Consider the following 14714-nt stretch of genomic DNA (forward strand, 5'->3'; position numbering starts at 1 on the left):
ATGCATTTAATCGGAGGCATTGTGTATCTAGGCCGGTCTGCTTACCTTGTGTAAACACTGTGACCAACAGAGTTCACAACTTGAACTCATCTTTGGTTCTACATATGAGACTAATAAATTCAGCCTTGATTTTTTTATTGGCAGAGTGGACAGCAACGTCCATAACTTTAAAAGAAAAAGAGAAACAATGTGAGAGAGAGTGAGAGAGAAAAAGAGAGAAAAATGACATTAAAAGTGTGAGAGGGAAAGTAATAGATGGTGCAGTTAATACTGGAGAAAGTCTTTGTAGCTCACCATTTTGACTTTGTTGTGTGTTCAAGCATGTGCTGATTCATAGTGCACCCTCCAGTTTACTTATCTCAAAGATAGTATAGAATTAGTAATAATCAATCAATCACTCAAAGCATTTATAAAGCGCACTACTCACCCGGAGGGTCTCAAGGCGCTGGGGGAGGGGGGTCCGCTACTGCTCGAACAGCCAGGTCTTGAGCTGCTTCCTGAAGGCCAGGTGGTCCTGGGTCAGGCGGAGGTGGGTCGGGAGGGAGTTCCAAGTCTTGGCGGCCAGGTAGGAGAAGGACCTTCCTCCTGTGGTGGCTCTTCGGATGCGGGGGACGGCGGCGAGGGCGTGGCTGGTCGATCGAAGCTGGCGTGTGGGAGCGTAGAAGTTGAGGCGGCTGTTGAGGTATCCTGGGCCTTGGTTGTGTAGGGCTTTGTGTGCGTGGGTGAGGAGACGGAAGGTGATTCTCTTGTTGACCGGGAGCCAGTGCAGATCTCTCAGGTGTCCGGAGATGTGACTGCGACGGGGGATGTCCAGGATGAGTCGTGCTGAGGCGTTCTGAATCCGCTGGAGTCTCTTCTGGAGTTTGGCGGTGGTTCCGGCGTAGAGGGAGTTGCCGAAGTCCAGCCAGCTGGTGACGAGGGCCTGGGTGACCGTCTTCCTAGTCTCGGTGGGGATCCACCGGAAGATCTTACGTAGTATGCGGAGGATGTTGAAGCATGACGAGGAGACAGCGTTGACTTGTCTGGTCATGGAGAGGGAGGAGTCCGGGATGAAGCCCAGGTTGCATGCGTGGTCTGTTGGTTTGGGTGCGCTGCCCAGGGCGGGGGGCCACCAGGAGTCGTCCCAGGCGGAGGGTGATGATCCCAGGATGAGGACTTCCGTCTTGTCCGAGTTCAGTTTCATGCGGCTGTTCGTCATCCACTTGGCTACGTCTGTCATCCCTTCGTGTAGGTTGGCTCTGGCGATGGCGGGGTGGTTGGTGAGGGAGAGGATCAGCTGGGTGTCGTCGGCGTAGGAGATGATGTTGAGGTTGTGTTGGCGTGCGATGGCTGCGAGGGGGCTCATGTAGGCGTTGAAGAGGGTTGGGCTGAGCGAGGAGCCTTGAGGAACGCCGCAGATGACTTCGGTGGCTTCTGATCTGAACGGGGGAGGCGGACTCTCTGTGTCCTTCCGATGAGGAAGGAGATGATCCATTCCAGTGCCGTCTCCTGGATTTCGATGTTGCTGAGGCGCCGCACTAGGGTACGGTGGCAGACAGTGTCGAAAGCCGCGGAGAGGTCTAGGAGGATGAGGGCCGCTGTTTCTCCGTTGTTGAGCAGGGCTCGGATGTCATCGGTGGCTGCGATCAGGGCGGTCTCGGTGCTGTGGTTGGCCCGGAAGCCAGACTGCGAGAGGTCGAGGGATCCATTTGTCTCGAGGAAGGCGGCCAGCTGCTTGTTGACGGTCTTCTCGATGACTTTTGCAGGAAACGGGAGCAGCGAGATGGGGCGGTAATTCTTGAGGTCGGTGGGGTCGGCTGATGCCTTCTTTAGTAGAGCGCTGAGTTCGGCGTGCTTCCAGCTCTCCGGGAAGGTAGCGGTGTCGAAGGAGGTGTTGATGAAGTCCCGCAGGTGGGGTGTGATGACAGCGTCGGCCTTGTTGAAGACGTGGTGAGGGCAGGGGTCGGTCGGGGATCCGGTGTGGATGGAGTTCATCGTGCGGATAGTGTCTACGGTGCTGATTGGGGTCCAGGCGCGGAGGGTGGTATTGGGGGGCGGTGGTTCAGTCGTGGCTTGCGTCGGTTGAGTGCTGAAGCGGTTGTGTATGTCCGTGATCTTGTTGTGGAAGTAGGAGGCGAGGGAGTTGCAGAGGTCTTGCGAAGGGGTGATGTCGTTGTTTCCGGCGTTGGGGTTGGAAAGCTCTTTAACGATGTTGAAGAGTTCCATGCTGTTGTGTGCGTTGTTGTCCAGTCGCTCCTTGAATGCAGTTTTCTTGGTGGCGTGGATCAGTTGGTGGTGTTTTCGGGTGGCGAGCTTGAGGGCAGTCATGTTGGTCGGTGTTGGGTCTCTGCGCCAGGCTTTCTCGAGTGCTCGGCAGTTCTTCTTGGAGCTCTTGAGTTCGTCGGGGAACCATGGGGCTTTCTTGCTGCCGGGTCTGCTAGGCGGGGACTTCAGAGGGGGGTAATAGTATACTACTTACAACTGCACAAGTATATTTTTGTCTTATGTCTTTGTACACTTAGGAAACTGTATTTCATCAACTTACATTGCAAGGAGGTGTTTTTGCGATGTTTTTCTTCCAAAGTACTATACCCCATGCACTCCCACTGCATAGCGGTGAGTTCTCATTACTGCCTACCCTGACTGTTGCATCCTATTAACTCCCAGATTCCGGAGGTGAGTGCTTCTTCTTGCGCACCCAGGGGCAGATTTATAAGTTCTTTGCGCCATTTTTGGGTCAGTTTACCATGTTAAAAGTGATGCAAAAGTGGCGCAAGGGGATTGTTAATCTGCCCTTCAGACTGTTGCAACCTATCCACTCCCAGTGCCCAGAGGTAATTGTACATTCGTATGTAATGAAACTGCTGAACACTAACTACTCTCTCCACCCACAGATCACTTCTGGTTGCTTTGGAAACAATTCTTTGCTCACCTTGTGCCATTGGCGTGATTCAAAGAGGGTGCACCATGTGTCGAAGCAGTATTCTCAGATGTTGTTTCGATTGCTACGCATCATCGTAGAATCCTCAAACGTTGAGCTTTGGAGGTGTTGAGGGAGGGGGACGCCAATTTGTGAAACACAACCTGTAAGGTAAAAAGAAAGTTAATATTGTGTGTCATTTCTTTATCAAAGAGTGAGGAACTGAAAGAGTGGCTGAAAAGAATATTAGCAGCTCACCTTTCTGTCAACAGTGTGTCTTTCACCACGTGCCGGGACATAATGCACCCTGAAGCTTTACATCTAAAAGATAGTAAAAGGAAGATGTTATGATTGGTAATTGTTAATATCTTAATGTGGAGTAGAATTACATCGCCCTTTTACACACCTTCCCTCCCGCATTTACAAAAACAACTATTTGTACAGTTCCAACTTCGCTTCAAGTTTTGAAAAATGACTATAATAATAATGTTCTTATCCAGTTGTGAAAGCAAGTGGTGCGCAGTGATACACATGGTTTCGATCATCACGAGCTTCGGATATTTGACCGATTATAAAAACTTTTCTGCTATAGGAAAACAAAATACAAATGCAATAAGATACGGTATATAGAACTGCGTAGGCCTAAATCGCTGCGTCGCCTTTTTGTATCCAGTCTTCTGCACCCCATCTACTCCCTCCGCTGTGCACCCAGGCCTCACTGCTCACCTTTTCATGGACAGGGCCCCTTTTACATCACGCAGTCCCGCTCTTCCACCAAGAAGTCTCACATATGGTGCTGAGTCTTGATATCGCTATGGCTAACGACATACTCGTACTCCCTTCATCATCGCAGGTTCCTCACCTGCTCAGTCCTTGTGGTACTACTAACTCAGTGACCAAAGAGGCCATGCATGTAGTGGTGGGCCCTCCTACTCAGTGGTTTGGTCCTACATGAGGCATCCTAACCACTAGGAGAGGCCATCTCAGCGCTTGGAATGGGAGCAACTCTAAAAAGGCATAGAGCACGTGTGGCCTGTCTTTTTTATTGGTAGGGTTACTTGTGTTGTGACGTTTGTGATGGATGGGTGTGGTGTGGCTGTATACCAAGCATGAGGGAGTGTGTGTGTGTGCCGTTCTGACAACTAGACCTGGAACTAAGAAATCACTACAATGGAAATCTGGGCAATGTTGCGTTTTTGTTTTTTCCTGGAAGCGTAAGTGGAGTGGGCTGGACAGACGTATGCCAGTGCTGCGCGAGGCTCTGAACCATGATTCCGGAGCTATGGGCGTGGTTCAGTTGTGAGTTATATGAGAAATCAAGGGATTCAGGTGTCCGTCTTGTAGTGCTGACGTCACCAGGGTCTTAAATGGAAACGTGTCATTATATCTGTAAAGTACTACAACATGGCGAACATGGAAGATACGGGGTATCACTGACTCTATTTTCATTCATAGTTGAATACATAAAAGTTGGTGGACATGATGCATTTCTGCATATATGAATGTTTGTTGTACATTCAGTGGAGTGTTGTCCCTGTAGTAATACAGGGCTATGCAAGCTTTAGGATGCAGTTTTTGGCACATGAAATACAGCTAATATATATATGTATGTAGTCATTTGGGTATACTGTTGAAGTTGGTGCTGGAAATCAGTGTTCGAGCCTCTGAGTTGCGTCCACATTCTGTTATTGAAGAGAAATGACATAATCTACGCGTGCCTGAAAATGTACTGTAAATACGGTAGTCATGTAAAGTGTTGATATAGTTTTAGGTTGACTTTGCACTATATAAATATGCTAAAAAGAGAAATAAAACACATTTATAAATTGACTATACAGTTTCTTTGCAGTATAGTAATGATCCATTTTGTATGTTCGTATTGGTAGAATGATCAGGAGAAAGTTATATAATCAAAGTTTTTGTTATTGGCAGAGGTTCTATCGTAAGAGTTTATGAGTTGTGGTACTCTGAGGTAGGGGCGGTTTGTCTAGAGCCTGCAATGATGCGTGGTTCAAGCAGAAGGCACTGGTAAAAATGTCTTTTGGCAACTGAATTTTGTCTTAATAAGGCCACGTGGTGATTATTTATGGTGCACTGAGTTAGTGGTACGTGTGGTGCTCAGCGTGTGCTCACCCTGCGATGATGCGTGGTTCTAGAGGTCTGTACTCAAAATATTGAGTGTTGCATACTGGTCTGGTCTGCATGAACATTGAGGTTAAAAAAAACACCATCAATGGTTATCAATTGCTCTGCAAACAAGAGCTACTGATTGCTCCTGATAACAAATTAAACAATTGCATTTCACGCAGTGCATTCTAACTTTCTCAAAATGGGGACGTATGTCTGGTGGCGTTGTTGAAGGTGATACCCCAGAGGTACTTGGTATTGCCGGTGGTGGAGGTACATTTTGGCGCTGTGTTCTACATTTTTTGTAAACATAGTTCACATGATGTAGGGATTAAAGGGGCTTGCGCATACTAGCAGTGCCACAGGAGTATTTTTTGTCTGTGCCTTCAATAAATCATGGCTAAATTCTCTACTGACTGTAGTGTAGATCCAAAGCTGAATTGAGGTTTTAAACCCTGCATTCAGTACTATTGTCTCTGCCTTAAATAAATTGAGACTGAATTTTATATTGTCTGTAGTGCTTATGCGCCACTGGTATCAAGTGGTAAACTCTTTTGATCGCAGTGTACATTTGAAAACAGAACTCAGTACAGTCATTGAGGAATGTTTTTTGTGGCATCCTTTAACAAAGTCGTTTTTCCCTTCCATGCTGTCTGTAGTGTAGATCCAAAGCTGAATTCAAGTTGTGAAACCTGCTGTCCGCAATGTAGATCGAAGGCATTAATCGATACAAACATAAGTCTGCAGTGCTGTGGCGCTGAGTTCGCAATGGGCCTGCATCGAGATGGCACATGGTCATGGCGGCAGCCACGTGGCAAGGTGAGGACCTTCGCTGTGGTGGAGTCCCTTCTCTTTGCAAAAGTGAACCACACCCAAGGCGTAGCCTAATTATGTATAGTCATACGCTGACGTTGCATACGTTGGACCAGCCCACTCTGCTTCTGTTTCAAGGGGGGATGGAAACACAGCTACATGACCAAAATATTCCCCAGTGTCTGAGAAAATATGCACTGAATAGTTTTTCGTTTGTATAGTGATTTGTGAATAGCATTTCACCGGTAGTCTTGCCATTGTGTACATTTTTGTTGATGTGCGAGCTCCTTCCCTTAAACATAGTTGGTTGCCACATCTCTGAACATTGGGCTAGTCTGCTGTTGAAGGGATATATTATTTTGGGAAGGTCCGTTGTCCTATTTTGTGCTGCCTGTGAAGTAGTAGAGGGGGAGGGGTTAGGAGGGGTGGTTGTAGTGGTGGTGGCCCTGGGTATTGTGATTTTGCTTGATGTTGGTAGTGTATAATTAGTACCTCTATCACATAATGCTCTTTAAATATGGGTGTGAGTTGGATGTAATTCACACAGTACATAGTCGACGTCCTTACACTAGTTAAATGTTGATTCTAATTTGTTAGTGGCAAGTGGAACTATTGCCTTTTTTTAGGTAGCATTGCAGATCTGGTTTCTTGTTGAAAAATGGGGAAGTGGTCCACATTATAAGTAGGAGTCGTCATTTAAAAAACCTTTGAAATTCACTGAACAAACCATAGGTTTCAGGCAGGTTATAGTTAGGAATTATCCTTTGAAAAAACCTTAGAAATTCATTGAAAAAAACATAGGTTTCAGGGGTGTTATAATTAGCTGGACATTTCACTCCTACAAAACCATTGAAATTCCTCTGTTATAGTTAGTTGTACTAACTGTAACTCTCGCGTTCGCAATCCACTGGTGATGATGTCACATATTACAAAATTCAAGACCTGGTCAGTGATATCACTGACGACATCACTGATGACATCTCAAATGACATCACTGATGACATCAATGATGTCATCATCCACGTGACAATCAGATACACCTCATCATACAATAGTATAACCTTTCATCACTCACTGTAAAATATAGAGTACCATATTTAATCCATTGACACATCAATACAAGTATCTAAAAACCCACTCAGTGATTCCTAGATCTACACACACATCTAAACATTTATCTATAGATTCACTCATACATGCTGTCAATGATCAATAGAACACTATCAAATATACTTATACACCTATATCGACATTATACACCAGCACACATCTTCTTCACTTATGCAGTCATCCTACTCACTTATGCAAACAATGGATATACTTACATTTAGTCAGCTACACACTTATACAAATACCACTTAATTTATTCATATAGATAATAACTTATACTTAGTGTGTTATAAATTCACTATTACAAGTATACAGTTATCTATGCAGTCACTCATGCAATTAATGAGTTTTACGTATATTTCTTTATATGCAACAACTGTCACATGCACTGCTTTTTATTTTTTCTACTTTGTTTGACATGTACCATTGAGAAATATATTTGCTCATCACCACACTCATAAAGATATTCACTCGCCCAAACAACTATTATAACATGAAGTCTTAACGTCATATACCTACTGAATTAACTATTCACATATCTTTGGGCAGTCACAGATCCCCCACCAAACCACACACATTCACTCTCCCATACAAATAGTCAGTTAACTAATAAATTACTAATATAGACTTTCACATAGATAGTAACCAACTGGTGCAGCAGTTTACACAACAACTGACCAAGTAATATAGATATTCACACAGTTTAGTCACTATCTAATATATTCAGTGAGAAGCTAAAAATTACTCAAGTAAACAATCAATCACACTGCTACTAAATCTTATATCCAGATATTTATATATCCACTGGTTCTTCAATGCAGATTGGTGTATATATAATACATATTTAAATAACAAACTTAACCACATTCACTGGATGATATCATCAGTGATGTCATTCATGATGTCATTTGAGATGTCATCAGTGATGTCATCAATGATGTCACTGACCATGTCATGAATGATGTAATATGTGACATCATCACCAGTGGATTTCGGGCGTGAGAGTTACAGTTAGTACAACTAACTATAACGGAGGAATTTCAATGGTTTTGTATGAGTGAAATGTCCAGCTAACTATAACACCCCTGAAAACCTATGTTTTTTTCAATTAATTTCTAAGGTTTTGTAAAGGATAATTCCTAACTATAACCTGCCTGAAAAATATGTTTTTTTAATGAATATATATATATACATATTCACTGAAAAAACCATAGGTTATAGACCATATATAGTTAGGAATTAGCATTTAAAAAACCTTGAAAATTCACTGAAAAAACCATAGGTTATAGACCATATATAGGGATTAGCATTTACAAAACCTTATTTTACTCACACAAAACCATTGAAATTCGCATATATAGTTAGTTGCACTAACTATATATCGCGCACCCGCAATCCACTGCTGATGATGTCACATATTACATCATTCATGACATGGTCAGTGACATCACTGATGACATCACTGATGACATCATCCAGTGACTGTATGTTTCTGTAAAGTTAAAATATGTCTTACATATTGAAGAATGAGTGGATGTATAAGTGTCTGGATGAAGGATTTAGTAGGTGCATGACTGACTGTATGAGAGAGTGATTAAATGTGTCTCACTGAGTGTATGGGTTAGTGACTAAACTGTCTTAATTTGTGCATCATTATATCTGTTGTTCTGGAAACTGCTGCATGTGTTGATCAGTAGCTATATGATTAACTATATGGGTTATTGATTGGTTGCCCAAGTATTTGCATGGGAGAGTGAGTGTGTGTGTGGGTGGCTGGGAGGTGAGTGACTCTGTGCACAGATGTGTGAACAGTTGGTTCACTAGATGTATGGGTTCAAAACTGCATGTGAAAACAGCTGTATGGGTGGTTGACTGTGTGCATGAGTGTATTGGTGAGTGAATGGATATCTCAGTGCTACATGACAAAGTAAGTACATATGTAAAACACAGTACATGTGTGAGTTGACATATATATAAATTAAGGGGTGTATAAGAGCCAGTGAATGTGTGAGTGGCTGCATGTATCATTGAAAACTTGTATCAGTGATTGTATAAGAGAGTAAATATGTGTTAGAATATGTTTGAATAAGTAAGGTGTGTATAACTGTATAGTTGAGGAAATGGAGGTGTGATTGATTCTTTGCATGACTGACTAGGTGTATGAGTAACTCCATGGATGAGTAACAATCTGTGAGTGTCTGTTTACACTGAGTGTATCTAAGGTTATATTAGAGTCTGAAGAGGTTCATCGTATTATCACATGAATGATGTCATCAGTGATGTTGTCAGTGATGACATTTGAGTTGTCATCAGTGATGTCATCAGTGATGTCACTGACCATGTCATGAATGATGTAATATGTGACATCATCAGCAGTGGATTGCGGGTGCGCGATATATAGTTAGTGCAACTAACTATATATGCCAATTTAAATGGTTTTGTGTGAGTAAAATAAGGTTTTGTAAATGATAATCCCTAACTATATATGGTCTATAACCTATGGTGTTTTCAGTGAATTTTCAAGGTTTTTTAAATGCTAATTCCTAACTATATATGGTCTATAACCTATGGTTTTTTCAGTGAATTTCAATGGTTTTTTAATAGCAAGTATCAAATGGTGTAAAATGTATTCTTCTTTTAAAGGAAAAATATATTTTATATCTTTTTAATATAATTTTTTTATGCATCTGCTAAACCCTGACCTCTTAATAGTGCACTGTGGTGGAAAAGATTTTGGGGCTATGACTGGGGTTGGTCTGGAAATGCTTTTAAAGGACACCTTTCATCAATTGATGACACTTTTTCCCCAAACTGCCTTGGTATATTCCAATATATGCCAAAGACAGAAATGGAACTGGTCCAACCAATTTTGTCCACAATTTGAGAAAGCACGTAAACATGTGAATAAATCTGTTTCTGCTTACATGAGCGACTTTAGAATGGGTTTAATATACAACAATAACTTGCGTTACAACATTCAAGACATCTACAGAGGAGATGGTGTGCACTTCTCCGATGAGGGGAATAGAATATTCTTCCTGAATTTAAAACTGTGCATTGGAACCTACTTGTAGGTACCTAAATTAACAACAGAACCCAATAGCTCTTTTCAGAGCTACCCTACCTCTGATCATTCAAAACGTTTATCTTTTTCTAACTTTTTTCACTATTTTTCACCAAAGTACGCTCCCCGGTTCACTTACCGGTGCGCGTACCAGGCACTCCCCACGCGAATTTTTTTTTCCATTTATTTGTTTTGCCTATATGAGCGTCCTAAGCCCCCTCAGAAAACCTAGAGGGTCAGGAAGTGTCTTCCCTGCCCCCTTCTACCCATTCCGAACATTGTTTGCCCTCCATCTTGTGTCTCAATTCTACCGAAACACAAAATGGAGGACTCCCGTTACGCTGCCGGTACGCGTACCGGGGCGGGCACCGGTGAGCGCTCGCTAAAAAAAGGTGGGAAAGTAATTTACAGAAAAACCACTGGAGAGCCTTTCATCAAATATAGAATAGGCCGTACTACATAGCAGTCCCTACCATTTACCCAAATTTGATGGAATTCCATTGAGAAAATTATGCTGTAGGCCTGACTAAATATCCTGAGGTAAATTACATGACAAAAACACATATGAAGTGTTAGAATTGACAACCAATTAAAATGTTTCTTTCATTTTCTACTAATATTTCAAGACATTCGATTGGTTATGCACCTGAATATATATAAAGAAAGAGAGAGAAACACAGCCATTTTGACTACTACTTCCTGAAGAACATTTCAAGAGCATTTTCACTGACAACTTTAACTTCTTTTTCAAAGGTAAGATATAATTTAAAAAATTTGAAAGGAGAACTATGTTATGCACTTTAAATTAATTTAGGAAAACGTTTTCAGATAGTTACATACTGTCCCTCTACAAGAGTTAGTCATTGAGAAAGACTTAATTATTTAAATTATTGATTGAGTTAGGCTTCTGTGGTATAATAATGAATTTACTTAGGCTTCATCACAGGCACTTTTTAATAGTTCTACTTCCTGCCTGAAACCATGCACTGCCCAAAGATAACTTCACTGTTAAAAACTCACAAGTACCTGTCTGAACTTAAACCCAACAGTGCCCTATCTCCACTGATATATTTATTTTTTATGCAATTTACAGCAAGAAAATGGAAGCACAGCAAAAAGAAAAGACAATTTCATTTCAAATTAAGATCGAAAACAATCCTAACAAAGAAAAAGAAGTAGACTTTATGGATGAAACAGTAGACCAAGAATTATTAAAATGTGCTGAAGAATGTGATTCTTGGAATGAAAAGGAGGACATACCTGATGATTTAATGTTAAAAATTCTCTTAGATTTTGAAAAATCAGAACAATAAATTTAAATTTTAAAAGTTAAAATTGTTTGAGACATTATTCTTTTTAATATGAAAATTATGAAATAGTACCCAAAAAGATAAAATATAAAGTGAGACTTAAAATATACTGTGCAACTTTTTTGTGTTCTCCCACTACATTATCTCCAATGTGTATTTAACATCTCTTTATCATCTCCTGCCTCCATGTTCTTTCTGCTTTCCTGACAGACTATGCTATGAATTCCATATACCACAATAACTTCTGAAACAACATGCAAGATATCTACAAAGGAGACGGTGTATATTTATTTTTAGACTCTGCATTGGTACCTACATGTTGGTACTTAAATAAAAAAAAACAAAAAAAAATACAACAAAAAGAACAATCAATAAACATACAATATTTGAAAATTCTTTCATTCTTTTTTCCCTATATTACGCTCCCCGGACCGCTTCCCGGTGCGCGTACCGGGCGCCCCCCCCCCCGCAAAAAAACGATAATAAAAATTATTATTTTTTGCCCCGCGAGGCCATTATGAAGCCCCCTCATCAAACCTAGGGGGTCAGGGAGGATGTACTTTGCCCCCTTATGCTCATTTCCCCCTTTGTTTTTGCCACCTCTTGTGTCTCGATCCTACTGAGACACAAGATGGCGGCCGCTCCGGACTGTTTAGAATGTTCACAGTCACTGGGGAGCCAATCCGCTTCTCCTCGCGAAGTTCCGGTACGCGTCAGGTACGCGAACCGGGGCGCTAACCGGGACGCTGTCACAGATATATATATTTTTTTTAACGTTAATTTCTCAAAATCCACTGGAGCACATATCTTGAGACCTAGCAAAGGCACATCGGGCTACCAGTCCCTACAATTTTGTCAAGTTTCATAGAAATCCATTCAGCCGTTCGAGCTAAAAGTGAGTCCAACCGCCCTATGGAAAACTCAATGTTAAAAACACGTTTTGGGACCCCCTTTTTTCTCAGCCCCCACTTCACGAAACCCCCCCCAAACTTTCAGGGGACGCTCAACAACAAAATGTGCCATTTTCCTGAAAATTTCAGCCAATTCCGTCCTTCAACGCCAAAGTTATTCAACATAGAATTTTCAGAAATCCCTATTCAAAAAAATCCTAACTATATATACCTACTGGCGACCGCCAGTAGGTAAAAAGTATATATATATATATATATATACTCACTGAAAAAACCATAGGTTTATACCTACTGGCGACCGCCAGTAGGTAAAAAGTATATATATATATATATATATATATATACTCACTGAAAAAACCATAGGTTATAGACCATATATAGTTAGGAATTAGCATGTACAAAACCTTGAAAATTCACTGAAAAAACCATAGGTTATAGACCATATATAGTTAGGAATTCGCATTTACAAAACCTTATTTTACTCACACAAAACCATTGAAATTCCATATATAGTTAGTTGCACTAACTATATATTGCGCACCCGTAATCCACTGCTGATGATGTCACATATTACATCATTCATGACATGGTCAGTGACATCACTGATGACATCACTGATGACATCTCAAATGACATCACTGATGACATCTCAAATGACATCACTGATGACATCACTGATGACATCTCATTTGACATTACTGATCACATCACTGATGATATCATTCATGTGATAATACGATGAACCTCTTCAGACTCTAATATAACCTTAGATACAATCAGTGTAAACAGACACTCACAGACTGTCACTCATCCATGGAGTTACTCACACACCTAGTCAGTCATGCAAAGAATCAATCACACCTCCATTTCCTCAACTATACAGTTATACAAACTTTACTTATTCAAACATATACTAACATATATTTACTCTCTTATACAATCCCTGATACAAGTTCACAATGATCCATACAGCCACTCACACATTCACTGGCTCTTATGCACAGTTATTTATATATGTCAACTCTCACATGTACTGTGTTTTACATATGTACTTACTTTGACATGTAGCACTGAGATATCCATTCACTCACCAATACACTCATGCACACAGTCAACCGCCCATACAGCTGTTTCCACATGCACTTTTGAAACCATACATCTAGTGAATCAACTGCTCACACATCTATGCACAGAGTCATACACCTCCCAGCCACCCACACACACACTCAGTCTCCCATACAAATACTTGGGCAACCAATCAATAACCCATATAGTTACTCTTATAGCTACTTATCAACTGTGGGCTTTGGGTATGGGCGGACCGGAATAACAGGCGTGGAGGCCGTATGTAGTGAGCTATGTCTTTAGCTCTTTTTATTAACACACACAGATATAGAGTTTGCAGAGGTAGAGGCACCAAAGGATTGGAGAGGGAAGGTCCTGGAAGGTAGTCGTCAGGGAGGAGCGATCCGCGATGAGCTGGCGTGGTACGTCTTCTTCTCTCCGACTTGAGGATCCGGTGGCCCTCGGAGTTAAAGAGAGACAAAATAGGGCAGTTTAGTGCTCTACGTTGAGTACTGACCGATGACACCAACACCCGGTTTGTGATGGGACAGAGGAGAGAGTGAGGAGGGTTCGGGAGGGTCGAAGACGGAAGGGGATACAAGCGGGAAAGGAAAAGGTTGAAAGTAGTGAGGGGTCCGGTGGCGGTATTCTCTATATACAGTGGCTCGGGAAGTGCGCGTATATACAGTGCTCCTAGGAGTGCTATACAGTGAGGGGATTTCTTATATACACTATGATACAAGTCGACCTGCAGTTCAGGAGACAGGGTACTCACATGCCCCGCCGCAACTCTTCTCCGAGTTGCGGCCGCTCTCCAGCCACCTCCTGGGGACTCCACCAGTCCTCACTCCAGATCTCTTCCTCCTCGCCTCCGGTCTTCACTTCTCCTTGGCTTCCGCTATCTCCGTCCACCGCCTCCAGTTCTTGGGTTGCTGTCTCCTGCCACGAGTCCGCCGTCAAGAACCCTGGTCCTTCTCTGCGGCGTCCTTTTCCGTGTTCCGGTCCGGGATCGTAGGCGGGACTTCCGGGGTCAGAGATAGTTGCTTCCGGGTTGTTGTCACTCATACTCGATTCCTGCATGGAAAAAGAAAGGGGAGTATGCCGGGTTGCCAGGGACGCGGTGGGACCATCAACGGAGCCCAAAGAATCGGTACTGAGCCACCGCCCAATAGAGGTAGGGGCACGGTCCGTTCCACATCCCTTTCCCCTAGCCATCTTTCTACTAGAGTTTGTTGGGGGTGGGTAACGAGACAAGTAGTCGGCATTTCCCTGCTCCACCCCTTTTCTGTGTAGCGTTTTAAATCTGTAGGGCTGAAGAGTAAGGAACCATCGCAGAACACGGTCATTGTGTCCTTTGTTTCTGGCCATCCATTCTAATGGCGCATGGTCCGTATATAAGATGAATTCGCGACCAT

Source organism: Lissotriton vulgaris, chromosome 12 (genome assembly GCF_964263255.1).
Source record: "Lissotriton vulgaris chromosome 12, aLisVul1.2, whole genome shotgun sequence".
Taxonomy (NCBI): domain Eukaryota; kingdom Metazoa; phylum Chordata; class Amphibia; order Caudata; family Salamandridae; genus Lissotriton; species Lissotriton vulgaris.